The sequence below is a fragment of the Epinephelus lanceolatus genome, chromosome 2 (genome assembly GCF_041903045.1).
Source record: "Epinephelus lanceolatus isolate andai-2023 chromosome 2, ASM4190304v1, whole genome shotgun sequence".
Taxonomy (NCBI): Eukaryota; Metazoa; Chordata; class Actinopteri; order Perciformes; family Serranidae; genus Epinephelus; species Epinephelus lanceolatus.
In genome coordinates, this window is record NC_135735.1 from 7789822 (window position 1) to 7805115 (window position 15294).

Genomic DNA, 15294 nt, shown 5'->3' on the forward strand with positions numbered 1-15294 from the left:
CTGTCAAGCTGGATCGAGCGGATCGTACCAAACAGGAAGTTGGACACAGAAAAGACGAGAGAATCCGGCCAATTTCAAAATAAAACAACAGCACGCACTGTGGAACATGAGGAGAAAACACTGTGTTTGTAATTTAAAATAACACAACAGTGCATAACCGAACGCATTTTTCAATACCCTAATCACTTCATTACAATTTTAATTTTGTGTCACTGAGCCTACAGGCATAACTACATAACGCCCTGGACACACCGGACGCGTTAGTGCCGTCCGGTGTGTCCAGGGCAAAGCCTAATGGCATGGGTGTGTGGATGTCTGTTCATCTTTTCGTTCGTGTCCTTATTAATGCACACTTTATAACTTACTTGTTGGATTTATTAAAAATGAACGAATGAAAACTAAATGTCTTTGAATATCTTTATTATCATTTAAAAACGAAAATTGAAATGACCGGTAAAAATAGATTATGACCGGATTTTTACGACCCTGTCAGTCAAAATGACCGGTGACGAAAAAGTCTAGCGCAACGTCTGAGTTCAGGGTATTTTTTCGATAACGATATTATTGACGATGTGAAAAATTAGTTTTAAAAAATGAATTATAAATTTAAGAACATAGAATTACAACAAAATAAGTGATGTAGTTTTACAGTTTGCTTTAAAATATTCAGAAAAATCTAAACAAAAATGATCTCTCATTTCTTTAGTTTATGGACAACAACAGTAACAATATTAATACTTCAACAAAATAAAATCTACCTCAAATGACACATTTAAACAGCTCCCAAATACAGCAAATGTCCCCTGGGATCTATATATATAAATCAACAGGTGATTTCCTTCTTTTAGTAAAATCCTAAATGACCTGTGACAGGCTGTTATGATACCACAACTATCACACATTTACATATATGGAGTTTTTTTGTCGAACTGCAAGTACCACGTAAGTTTAAAGTACCAAAGGTTTAATCACTTGACGACCCCGTACGGTGCAGAGGAGAGGGAGAGACGCTGTGCTGCTGCCAGAGGAGCCGCTGAATGAGTTCCCTCTGAGCAGTAAGTCACTAAAAGAGTCTGAGAAGTCCGGGGCTGTTCATAAAACATTCAGGACGCCACAGTTTATCCCACACTACTGAAGCTGCTCCTCTTTTTGGAACCACCGTGGAGTCGGTAATGAACAGCCATGCTTGTTGTTGCTGTGGGTAACAGTATGACATCAATACGTCAACAAGTCCAAATATCGCAAGTATCACAAAATGATTTTTTCATGATATTAAAAATTATACCCGTATTATCGTGATGATATGGCACACCGCTACCATTCCTCTCACTGGGGGTATGCATCGCAGTTCGTTTACATACCTTGATCTCAACAAGATGGCCACATGGTCGCTTCCCTCAAACATGGCCAGCCGCCTCTGAATGGTCCATAGTAGTGATCCAGAGTGTTTATTCCCCTTATGGCGCAGGTTGAGCAGGAACAAGACAGCATCTCACAACAGTCCTTATTCACCATAAGGCACAGGCCTCCTCTCCTTCTCTCACCAGAGTCCTCTGTTCTGTCAGACTGACATATAGAAAAAGAGTTACCAGGCTGAATGGCGTTGTCCAGGATTTAGCTACGTTTCAGTGAAACAAAGGATATTACAGTTCCTGACATCCCCTTGGAACGGACACAGGCACAAAAGGTTGTCCAGTATATTAACCAATGGCTCGCAGCATGCTAGTTCGGCTGGTGCCCAACTTCACCATCTTTTCCTCGATGTTTACATTTGAAACCTCAACCTGGCCAGCTGGCAGACTCAGCAGGAGGAGAGGTTACAGACTGGTGAGTTGATTTCCTCATCGTGATCACAGCTACACACCACCGCCTTTCAACATCAGCCACAAAAAGCACCACCAGCACTTACAAAATCGACATAAGAGCACAAACTTAGCAGAGCTGACAGAGAGGGGAATGGAAACGTCCACGTCTTCAGCATCATAAATACCATAGTGCTGTATCATTATGTAAAAAGAAATGGATGGGAAATGGACTTACACTCGTATAGCTGAGGCTACCGTACAAGGTGCCACCTGCTTCTCAGTTTAAAATGCAATTCCACAGCCATCTGGAGCAATTTGGAATCCAGTATCTTGCCCAAGCATAGTCCGACATGCAGACAGGAGGAGCTGATGATCGAACCAATGATCTTCAAATCAAACTCCTGAGCCGCAGCCGCCCCCAAGATATGAACGATATGTTTGAGGTAACAACATTGCGAATTTTTCCCAGAGGGAAGTTTATATTTCAAGTGTAAAGAATCCCAATCAGGACATAGTGGGCACAGTTCTTTAATAACCACATTTACATATATGTTAAAAAATTTAATACAGAAATGTATGCCCTCAAAGATCAATATTAGGGATGTTCCAGGCTGAAACTAAGGATCTGTATTGGACATATTTTAGCGGATCAGAATCTGCTAAACTAAGGCAGATCAAAATCCAATCCTTTCTTCACTGAACTCACTCAGCCTGCTGGTGTTGCAGCACTGCCCTCGTTAATGACAGCCAGGCTCTACATTGCAGCTTTCTGCTCCATATATAAGCGAAAATTAGAGTGTCTGAAAGTAAGAAATTAGGCTCGGGGCCTTTCTGTGTGAAAGGCTAGAGCCACTCTGTGTGACCTAAGTAAAAAATAAGAACAAACTCAACAAGTCACATAGACCACTCAAGGCAATGGACATGGTGTGATTCTTCTCGGTATTCATTATATGACTCTTGCAGTGTTTATCAATGTGTTATCTTGGTGCTGTAAAATAACCTCATATTCTCTGGCATAATGCACCCATACAGACAGAAATTATTCTACATAATAATGACCTGAGCTGGATGACTGCCCATATAAAAACTATTACATATCCAACCGCATGTTTAATAGCCGGCAAGAGACATCAAAGACTAAATGAATTCTTGGGCATTCTCCCACTGTAAACCCTTTCTTAGTCGCCTCATATGGCACTAAAAGAAAAAGGAGAAAATGAAACGCATAGATGTGGCAATTCTCGAAATGTTTATGGATACTTTTTGACTCAATTTCACTTCTGTTCTCACCCGTACACAAATATCAATTTGTATCAGAGCATGCTGTTCTCACTGTGATAAAGATTATGTGGCTGGAGGAAAACGACCTTAAGAATGACAAATGCTAAAAGTCAGGTGCTCCACAAACTTTTGAGGATGCATGCAGCATCACTTATTAAGAGCATAAGCAGGAGATCATCTTACATTCCATTGCAAGACATGAAAGTAATGTAAAAAGAAACACAGCAAAACTTCAGCCCTCTCAACACAAAACAGAATAACACAAAATAAAACACAAGATGACAAACCAAAGTAGTCAAATTGGATTATCGTGATAATTTAACAATATTACAATACTGCGCTACTGACAAGCCAACTGCAACAACCACTATGTTCTTGTTTTTTCTTTTCTTCATAGGAGCGTTGTGCGTTTACGCTATGCCACAAATGCCAGCAGTGTGAGAGCTAGTGAGGCACTGAGCGTCCATAAAAGCGCTGCACCTAAGTCGTGTTTTTTCTGCTCACCAAGAGTTAAAAATGGGTAAAACGATGCACTTGTCAATGTCACTTTTTACCAAGCCGTCCCATCACAGTGGTGTGACAAATACCACAAAGACCAACAACGATGGAGTCGACATAAATAGTAAACCCACACAGAATACTGGGTCTGTCCTCTCTCCCTACTATACGTGCTTCGGCCCTCCCTTCATCCAGAGCAAGTACTCTACCGCTACCTTCTGTACCATAGCAACCAGACGCAACCAAAGCGTCAAAGCTGAAAGAATGCTGCACATCTCGTCAGTCCCTCTAGGACAGTGGTTTTCAAAATTTTGTTCCCAAGGAACACCAAAGGGCAAGCCAAAATCTCAAGGCACACCTGTATGTATATCTGTGCACAATATCTTCTATAACGTGTGTTATCACTCTTGTGATCTTGTGATAAGACAGCTTTTGTGATACTGTCTACTGTCAGTAGTATGTCGTCTGCACTGGTGCTTTGTCGTAATTTGCGCCGGAGAATATGTCATGGCTTTCTCCTTTTAAATGTTATCATCCCTCACACTGGCTGCCAATCAGGGCCTTTGATGTGTCACACACTTATAATTCCCAAGAGCAAACAGCGACAAATAGGTTCCCTGTGAAGGTTTTCTAAATTAAATTAAATTAAATTACATTAAATTTTTTTTAGCTAGAGTTTGCCTCTTTATTAAAAAATGGGTGTGCACAACATACTGATATGGTCAGTTAAAAATTTGTGCATAACTTTTCGTATAGGCCCACTTGAATATTGCCATATTAATGTATGGTTATTACAAAATCCACAGCACACCTGGATTGGCACCACAGCACCACCAGTGTGCCGCAGCCCACCATTTGAGAACCACTGCTCTAGGATTTCCCGATGTTGCAACCACAACAATTAACACAAATTCAACCAATCCCTGTGAAACCTGCGTGACCGTGCAACTTTGTCCAATTACCTCAACTTTACCACAAATAAGACTGTTTTAAAGTAGTACAATCTTATTTCATTCCAGAGCTGCATGCAGCATATTGATCCTGGGACAAAGAAAACTTTTGGCATCACATGGTTAATGTTACCCAACATTTATGAACAGGTTAATGACTCAGTTGAGCCATTTCAGTGTCAATGTGAGCAGCACCATAATGCAAACATGTGAGACCCCCACAGCTAACCATGAGCAGGGCCGTTTCCTGCAACAGCTGAATTTTAACATCTTTCATGGTGAGGAAAAATGTAACTGACCATATTAGAACACGAGACACAGATTATTTAGTAACTGTTGGAGCTTTTTAACTTTACAAACTATTAAGTGTCACAACCACTGTCAAGCTGTCATCTTTATGTTTACAATCAGGTAGGCATGATTCATCCTTGTGGATCTCGCAGTTGCCTTATGAATCCTCCTGACTGGCTCTGACATATTTAACAATGAAAACAGCAAAGACTAGTTTTTGATTTCTGATTTATTTTAGGTCAATATTGGTTCTGAAAATGCACCGGATCATGATGTGCATCCTATGTAACTGTATTTTTCTAACATTTTTTATTCATTTTTTGTAATCACGATAGAAAAAAGGGGTAAAAACAGAAAAGCTGCCATGAAATCAGACGGGTGCATCAATCACAAAAACAGCACGTGAAATCCTGGAGGGGCTGCCTTATTGCACCTCATTGCCCTTCTGTGCTCTGCATTTAACAATTAACAAGTATTTAATTTGTTTTAACACTGTCATCTGCGTCATTTAAAAAGGAACAATAATAGCCTAACAATAAAAGCTTATTTACAAAGCACTACAAGCAGGATAAATAAAGTAATTTGCAAAAACAACAAATTAAAGTGGTAAGACTGCATATCGCGTTGCTTAGCCACCTTTAGTCACTGCAGGGGAAATTCTCTCACTGCGACAGCCCTACGAACGCAGCGCATTTAAGTTTAGTATGACAAAATAAATTGCATAAAATGGCATGTTAGAGAGGTTAAACAGATTTGAAAACCGCCCATGCAGAAAATGCAATCAAGTGTGTGTATTTGTGAGATAGGTGGTTGAGTATGTTTATTATAATTTACTCTTCTAGCTAATTAATTTGCATTTTGTGTTTATCGAGAAGTCTTTCATTAGTTTTCACATTTTTTCATCATGATGTGCTTTTATAAACCCTCCAGGATTCCATGTACGCTCAGTGGAAACCCAGGCGCTGCAGAAATACTTGCTTCCTTTGTATTCGCAGTTTCGCACCACTGTCATGACAAACAGGTGAATGGAACAACAACAGATGAGTGAGAATGGGCTTTATAAAAGGCATTATCTTGATGGTGGGCATCAGGAGGGTGGCTATGAGCAACGCTAAGACACTGGAGCTGTTTGGTTTTTGAAGGCGGCAGTCTCAGAAGGTGTTCAATCAAAAGGACCAGAACAAAACAAGGCATCTCATCAAAACATTTGCTTTGTGGGACGTGGCCCTTGGTACATGAATGTGGAAAATGTCGGATGGCTCGGGACAAACAAGTAATTGCGAGCCCACAACAAAGACCCACAACTCTGTATTCCTTCGGGTTGATGCTCAACATGCTGCAGCCTCGAACAGCACATGCAAACTAAAAAAAGTCGACCAGGAATGAATCAGACTGCATGATTCAAGTGGCAAATTATAAAATAAGGAAGATTTTTACCCTGATAATTGTTCATTTTAGTAATTATTGCGCACATTTTTCAAAATATTACAGAACGAATCACCCACAGTTGTCATATTACAGCCATTCGTGTATGCCGCACAGGAGGAACTCTTAATGGCAGCACTGTGAAGTTCTGAGTCGAGGGGTGGATAACTGATCAGTCGATCTGATCATCAGCATTAATGGTCTGTGTGCTAGTTAGCACAGCTAGTGTTAAAAACCTGAAATTCAGGGGTGCAGCTAACAATTACTTTTATTATGAATTCATTTGCTTATCATTTTCATGGTTAATCAGGTAATTGTGCTTATTGTACACAAACAGGACACACAGATTCACACTTCCCATCTCACGTGTGGCTTCTTGGAGAGAAATACTCAAACCATAACAGCCTTAAGACTTTAATTTTGATTTTTTTGTTTTCTTTTTTTCTGATATGAACAGATTTCTTTGTTAGTTTTTGTCTTCTTAACCCACAATATTGTCAATATGGACATTTGAGTCTTCAAAATATTCAAAGGTCAGAGTTTCTGTAGAAATGCACACATTCTCCCAACAGGTTTGTTTCATAATATTCAGTCTCTTGCTTTGGAAGGAAAATCATTGTCTGCGTACTTATTTTTGAAGCCCCTGGCCATTAAAACTCCTGATATCTGTCTGTTCCCTTTGGGATGCACTCAAACACAGAAAGGCTGTGTCTTCAGCTTAAACACTTGACCCTACAGGTCCCTTGTGAAGTCGTCGTTACAAGTTGTGCCAGCTGATGCTGGGTGGTCCAACAAGGTCTTGAACAAGCGCTGCTTTTTTAAAAAAAAAAAAAAAAAAAAAGAAGGTGGTACAAAGAGCTCTGAAACACTAGATTATTTTCTTATTTTGGGTTTAGTTTATTTTTACATATTTAAAACATACAAATAAGCCCCTTTTCCACCGCAGGAACTTTTTCATTTACCCGGGATTTTGAAAAACCTCAGCATGTTTCCACAGAAATTACCCAGGGAAAAAGCTTTCCCTCACCCCCAAACTTTCCCTGAAAAAAGTACCTAGTAGAGGGGTAGGTCTTTTCAGATTACCCGGAATTCTTGAGGGGTGGGGCTGTTTGAACGCTGATTGGCGAAACACCCACTTGCAGCGTTTCGCACTTCCTGGCACGGGCAGCCGCTGCAAACTTTATTTCATTTCAATAAGCTTCACTTCGTTTGTGTTTTCATTAAGGATGGGTAACAAAACCCGGTACTAAATTAGCCCCGGAGCTAAATTATCAAAGACAGTGGTACAGTATCTGTTCTTTTGTGCCGGTGTCCTGACAAATAGACCTACCGCTCAGAATGACCTACCAACACGATGTGCTACTCTTCTTATAACCACATTTATAGAGGTAATAGTCCATTCTGAAAGATATTTCCTACCTGACAGAATGAGCTACTCTACTTACAATTACATTTATGTAGGCTGTATGCCTGCTTCTTACACATATCTGACCTGAGTAGCTACTAAACAATGTTTCTGCCAGGGTAGGTCATTACGAGTGAGAGGCTTAGTTCATCAGACTAGTCTGATGAACTATGAGTGGGTAGTGCAAACGTTCAGAACACCGGCGCTGAACTCCTCCACATACACACACATCTACACACACAGACACCTACACGACACGGTATCTGGTGAACAGCCGAGCGACCCCGGTGGAAAATGACTCAAGTTGACGGCAGCTAAACTCATTACTGTAAGTGAAATTAAACCTTAGCAAGTAAGAAGCCAATACTTTATCAGTACATGTGTTCAGCAAGCATGAACATGAAAACATGTAGACAGGGATATTCAATATGCTCCGTCCACAGTATCTCATCCACTGACAGTTCAGCTGTCTGTATGTAGAACTTAGTTTTAAAATACTTTTAAACTTAGCTGCTGGCAGAGACAAACAGCCCCAACTCTCTACACCAGCATGTAACCAGCCATCTACGTCATCACTCTAATTTGAATAAATATCCCGGAACTTTGAGGTGCAGTGGAAACACAAACCACACAGATTACCACGAATTATTTTACCCAAGTAAATAAATTCCTGGTGATAAAAGTTCCTGGAAATGTTGGTGGAAAATGGGCTATAGATGTCAAATTTTATAGTGAGTCGAGGATGTAGATTGTGCATAAAGGCCTGCCACTGGCCACCTATTTCAGAGGGCACTCTCCCTTTCCCCTGCCTCCTGACAACATTTTGCAAGGGCACCATTGCTGCATCCTGGACTTGGCACTGCCCTAGACAACTATGACTGATTTAAAGAAATACAAAGAACCCAGAGCCCTTTTTCCCCTATAGTACTGAATTATACCCAGCCAGCCCTTTCTCAGCACTGGCACAGCCCTAAAACAAAGTGTGGAGATAGGTCAGTCTGCGCGGGGCTTTATAGAAATGCCAAAACAACAGTCGACAGTTGTAAACAATATATAGTTTTATCACTGATCAACTATATAGTGCCTTAATCCCAGCAAATATAATCTAATCCCTTTGAGGAAAATGCTAAATATGAGAGCCAGAGTTAACTGAGGAGGCAACACTGCATCCGTCACTTCCTCCGTGATAATCCGCTCCCCACGTTAGAGTGGATTTAAACTCAAATAACATTCACTGCCATTCTCTCCGTCCCTAGTCTGTGCATCACCATTAGGGTAATGGTGTTCGGCTCATATGCACGCTAAAAAATGGATTTAGAATCCATTAGTTTATTAGCTGCAAAATGACATTATCTCCCCTCAATGTGAACCCCCGTAGCAGCCATTCGGAGATAAATTATGCCGTAGTAACACCCCCTGATCTGTCAATCAATCCTCTTATCAGTTTGTCTCCCCCAGGGATTGCAATCACCCCTTCACTGCGTGCTTTAAATGAATGTAAGTGCACTGGCTGATGCATGCAGCATGTTTGTAGAAGGATTAATCTAACTGAGAAAGATATTCTGAAGTATTGGAAATGCTTGAATAGAGATAAAAGCCTTGTAAAGCAGTGCACAGACTAGACTATATTTTTGTCAAGTGTTTATAGAGTTCAGTTTAACCAATCATCAGACACTGACTATGACAACATCATGATTCTTGAGGACAAATATCGGAGTTTCAACTAGTGATTATTTTCATTATCAGTTAATCTGTTGTGTATTACCGATCCATTAATTAGTCTGAGCCCAACATGCAGTGCATCAACTGCGTCATTTGTCTGACCAACAGTCCAACACTCAACTGTATGTAATTTACAATGAAAACAGAGCAGTGTTGTTGAGCACCTGATGTTCAGTTTTAGTCTTCCTCCTTTAATGAAAATTTAGTTTGGGGTCAAATGTAGGTCTGTGGATTTTGTAAGTTTTGTTGAATGAAAGTACACAAAGACATCATTTTTTATTTTTACTGCTGTGTACAGTTACCATAGCTACAGGTGATGTTCTCGTCCATTGCAAGGTCAAAGGAAAAGGAACTGTTTACTTGTTCACACACCATGTCCACGTCACTCTGCTCTGCTGAAACAATAAACCCACTCTCCTCAGTAAATTCAGCTGTCATCATTAACTCTGAGCGTTTGAACAGCACTCTGGTGTTCCTGCTCACCTAGCCTTACCATTAGCACTACCATTACTGCATCTATCTGTTCCCTCCACTGCAAAGTAGCAGTTCAGTCAGGAAAGTGGATTCACTCACTTATTCACTAAAATATTCTTCACTGTCTAGGTCTAGCATAAAGGGAAACTTTAGAGTATGGAGTAAAATATCCTAAAATATCATGATATTATTTTAGGGCCATATCGCCCACCCCTACTGTCTGGATTTAGCATGAAGGATAACATCAGTATTTTTTTAACAAAGACCCATGTTTTTGTGTCCAAGTAACTAATGAAGACAATCCTTAAAATTAGTCCAGTATTGAGAGACAGTGCTACAGCCAGCAGTCTGCAGCCAAGAAAAAAGGAACACAAGTAACCATCTCAGAAAATATTGTGGTTTCACGGTATCACGGCACTAAACAATTAGTAGTAGTAGTAGCAGTAGTAGTGGTGGTGGTGGTAGTCAGAATGACCCTTAAAGGAATGAAGCTTAAGTGGTGTTTGTGGTTGAACAAACAATTTATTACTATAATTGAAACGTAACCATTTTTCTTTTCTTTTTTTTATTTCTTTATTTCTTTTTTTTTTAAAAAGTATGTGTAAAATGTCTCCCTTTTGGAAATAACCAAAATAAATATCGTACATAATATTATATATTCAATATCCTAGAAAGGCAAATGTACATGGTACGATAAACGTCTACTTTCACATCGCAGTATACGTTAAAACCAGTACACCGCTGCAACCCCACACTCAGGGCACGTGCACAACATCAATTTACGCATAATAAATGTGTTTGGTTTTTGCCACTAACAGGCTTTGATTGTTATCATACGTTTCTGACAACAGTATATAAAGGACTCTTAAGAGATCTGAAACATTTTTCTTTACCTTTTGCTTGGTCCAGTCTGTTTCTAACCAATTCTCCCTCAAGGGAAGTCTCACTCTGAAATCTTGCTGACTTTTCCATATTGTTTAAATGAGCTAAATATTCAGCCATGACACTGAAAACCTTTCAGATAACACTAAGCTACACTTTCTGCGCTCCAACACAAAAAACAATTCCTGGAAATCTTCTTGTCAAGGCTTCCAGCAACAAGACACGTCTTGCAAGATTTCAAAACAAAACTTCTCCTCGGACGAGACACAAAAAGATGGAAAAATAGGGTCCAAGGTGAAAAACACCAAAGGCAAAAACATCAGATAATGTAGCGATATTTCTGAGGAAGATATATGTTTAACCTTCAACATTAATCCTCCAAAATTCTTCAGATAGCGACATGAAAGATACTCAATATAACATTAGCGTTAAATCCACAGCCCTTGATTATGTTGCATTAGCTTACTTTTTTATAAGTCAGTATGCTGTCTGCATGTTGTCATAGTTTTTCTTGGCCATTTTATTCTGCCTTTCAAATGTATAAATTGCTTTTCTTCCAAGAACCGGTGGCATCAGTTAACACTACTGACAGAGTGAGAGTGTTATTGAATGTGAGATGCATCTTATTACCACAAGTGCAACAGGTCAGGAGGTTAGATTGCCTTCTGAACAAGAGATATTTCGGGCTGCAGTGGATACTGTTTTACTAATCAGGAACTAGAGTTTGTGATTCTGCAGATGCATGCAGGTTGCTGAACAAGCATCTGCACGGAAACAAAAAATTGCTTATTTGTCCATTTGTCTTTCACATTATCATTGGTTTTATCTCTTAACGAAAATGGTAATCCATTTACTTTTTATTTAGTCTAGTCTTTTAGCATCACATCTTCAAATCTGAGAAACTGGAGTCAGTGAATATTTGGGTTTTTTGCTAGTCTTGATTTGTTTTCTGTTGCTCAACTAATTGTTTCAGCATTAGCATATTTAATGTGAAAATCTACTGTATATATTTCTTTCCCCATTTAATGACCTTTATAAATATGTTCTTATATGGCTACAGATATCCGATATAAATGTGTACATTCAGAGGTGGCTAAACTGGAACTTCCAGTGTGGCCTTGGAAGGATAAATTAGGAATGAAATTGTGTGCCTCTGAAGGGTTAGCTGAACTCCAAATTGGAATCTCTCTTCCCCTTGCTTCATTATCACAACTTTCTCTTTGTGTATGCTTGGAGGCTAATTAAGGGGGGACAGAGAGAGCGAGAGAACAAGACCTCACTGATGGAAATCAAATGAGGAGGACAGGAATGGGAGAATAGAGGAATAATCGGTCGCCTGATGAACGCATACGGTGCCCTTGATGAACAGCGGCAGTGCCTTCCTAAAATGGACGAGAGGCGAGCGAGACAAGTACCAGGGACAAACTAGACCTTGTTCTTGGGGGGAAAAAGAGCAGTAAACCGAGTGAAAGACGAACCAAGAGTAAAGAGAATCATCTTAATTTATTGGCTTGAGTCATAATTACATGTCAAACCCCTTTCTTTAAATTCACACTGCGGCAGAAGGCAGAACTTCACTGCTGTTCTTTTACAGTGTGCACAAGCAATAACAATCATTTTCATTACTGATTAATCAGATGATTTTTTTCAATGAATCAATAATCAGACATTCTCAAAACTATTTCTCAGAGCTCAGGTTGACTTGCTGGAGCATTTTTTTTGTCCAGAAGTACACTGCACACTGAGTGACTGACAAAGAAAAAAAACTGCACAGCTTGAAGGAATTTCAGTCGACTGAGAGGTCGCTGACTGTTGATTCAAATCTATTAACTCTCAGGAGACAGCCCTACGATTGACAGTAAAATGCAGCAAACCCTAACAATTCAGAGGCTAGAAGTAGGAAATGTTTACATCTTTGGTTTTAAAAATTACTTAAATGAGTAATCAATAGTAAAAAAAAGTAGCTTATGACTAATTCTTTGTTCATTGACAAATAGCTAATGATCTATTAAGCAGACTAAACATTTAATCTCTGCATGTTTTGACAGTGAGTTCAACCCCAGAAGCAGAGAGCAATCTGTGCCTCTCCTTCTTTATCTACTGGCTCTGGGAGGTCAATCAGTTACTTTGAGAGTTTCTTTAAATCTTTTATGACAAGTGACCTTGCAAAATGGCCTTTGTCAACATCTCTGCATTCTAATTCATGCTAAATGACACAACCATGACTGCGCCAGTGCAGCATCATTCAAATTGGTCATCTAATCTAATACAAAAGTCCACTTTATTAAATAAACTATGTCTCATGCCATGCCTGGATGAAATAAAGTCTCTAAAGCAAAAAAAAGTCAGATCATAAGCAGGAGAGCTCTTTTGTTTGAGGTCACTGCTTGAAATGCACAGCTCACATCGCACAGCTGAGCATTTACCTTCCCCTGGGAGGCTATAAATTTCAGAGCATGCTGCCATTTGATTAACATGTAGATGGATGTGCCTGTTGTCTTTCTTCTTCTGAGCATTCCCAGACATGATAAAAACCCAATCATGCCAAAAGCCCAGAAGTCCATCTCAAAATCTCAATTCACTCAGCCTCCGCTTTGATAATTAAGGGGAAGCACATGAAAGCGCGGAGGCAAAAGGTTGCGTACACGTCTGGGCTCACTGTGATTGACAAGACAGTGGCCGTATACTGTGTCGGTTTGATAGCTGGAGTAAACGGTCACATTTACATTTCCTAGCTGAACTGTGGAGAGTAGAAAGGGTTATTTGTCACCGCCGCAGAAAGCGAAAGAGCAAAGGAGGGAAAAACAAAGCAGTGGCTTTTGTCCGTCATCACAAATGTTCCCTCTTCAGAGACAAACCTGGCGACCCAGGGAGAGTGCTATTTGAATGGCATTACAGTTTGTTTACTGTGCTTGTACAATCACACTATCTGTAGATGTTCTTTGCAGGTATTATTCCAATCTCTCTGAAACATAATTCTACAGAAACACACAATCTCTGATGAATAGACCGCTGTCATGTAGATACAAAGAGCTGTTGCACTCTGTAGGGTAAAAAGTGGGTTTTAAATGAAGGCAAGACAATTTACAGTGTCACATGATGTATAAAGTACCCCACTGGCTGACAGGAAAATGTGTAAGATGATGCTGAACACACACATCGCATTTAAAATGGTTATGTAATGATGCAGCTAATAAAAATAGCAGCTCTGGTTTGGTGGTTTGGGATCACTCTTTATAGGCATATTTCAAATAAAGTTACAAAAGTAGTTGAAATCAACAGAATATGTGGAGCAGATTAAAATAGAAGCGTAATTGCCCCAGAGGGAATGCTTGTTTTTTTTTTAAGACAGCAAACATGAAGAAAATGTGCACACTGTTTGCATCCCATGAAAACAAATAAACTGCTAAAGATAGCTTTACTTAAGGAGGATGGTATACAAGTCGATACCGCTCAAGAAACTGCTTATGTGCTTATGTGTCACCATTTTGCTTTTCCAACATAAAGACACGATCATATTATGCAGATCATCTTTGTTGCTATTTTTTTACCAAATAGGAGATACAAAATAAAACAGCTGTTGTGAAATTTCTTGCCAAGTGTAGAGCTTGAGCATGTTGTGTGATTCATATCAGTTTGGCCGGTGGACAACCATCTACTCTGCAGCATATCGTTACATAATCCCTACAATCGTGGAGAAGGGGTTTGCATAAATGTGTATCTGACTGCACCACAATGCTCATAATGGTTTTCTTTCTAGTACATGAAATAAGCTTCTAAGAGGAGTTTGTCCTGAGAAGAAAATTTTCTTCTCATTTCATTTTCTGTTTGTTCCGATGCCGAAAAAACAACCTGTATATGTTTACCTGACAAGAACCCCTGTGACATTTTGTTACAGCACGGCTCCCGTCCTACCTCCAGTTGTACTGACGGCCCAGTTTCAAAGCAGAGTTCAGAAAAATCCGTCACTTCCAGTCTATGTTAATCCAACAACTGAAGATGATGTGCTCACAGCCTTAGGGTGGTTGTTGGGGTGGCTGAAGGGGTCAACAAAATGTGCGAGTTGGACATGAGAGGCCATCATTTGTTTATCGATTCCCACCTACAGCGAGCAGTGCTCTTTCAAAGTATTTCACTGCTGGAAAGATGGTCTTTCCATAAAACTGGGCTGTCTATGCAGTAGAAAGAAATGGTGTGACATAATGCGACCATGGTCATCTTTCCTCATGAAACAATCTGGCAGCTGGCTGGTCACAAACGATCTCCAATTACAGTTTAACGGTAAGCTTAAATACGTTTCCGAAAACATTTTGAGTGAGAAATGGGTGACGCAGAAACAGAATTGTGGCCCATATTTTATCAGCACTGCCTAGTTTTACAGTTTGATCTCAGTATTTTCAGCCTCTGTATGTTTACAATACAGGAAACAGAACGGTGCCCATTTCTTGTTCACAAATTCTCTTGCTACAGCTAAACAGTGCACTAAATTATGTTTCTCATTTTAGGCGAGAAATAGGCAATACAGTGACAGAATCTTGATTTATATTTGATTAGCACTGCT

At 39.8% G+C, this 15294-nt stretch overlaps 1 long non-coding RNA gene across 1 annotated transcript in view; it reads right to left on the reverse strand.

Moving 5' to 3' along the window:
- Positions 1-583: 583 nt before the first annotated feature.
- Positions 584-15294, reverse strand: part of LOC117269339 (uncharacterized) — a 37009-nt gene continuing 22298 nt past the window's right edge. Inside the window, exons 2-3 of the long non-coding RNA XR_004502731.2 lie at positions 1362-1566; positions 584-1195 (exon numbers count right to left, since the gene is read on the reverse strand). This is a non-coding gene — a long non-coding RNA (uncharacterized LOC117269339). The remainder of the gene's footprint in view (positions 1196-1361; positions 1567-15294) is intronic.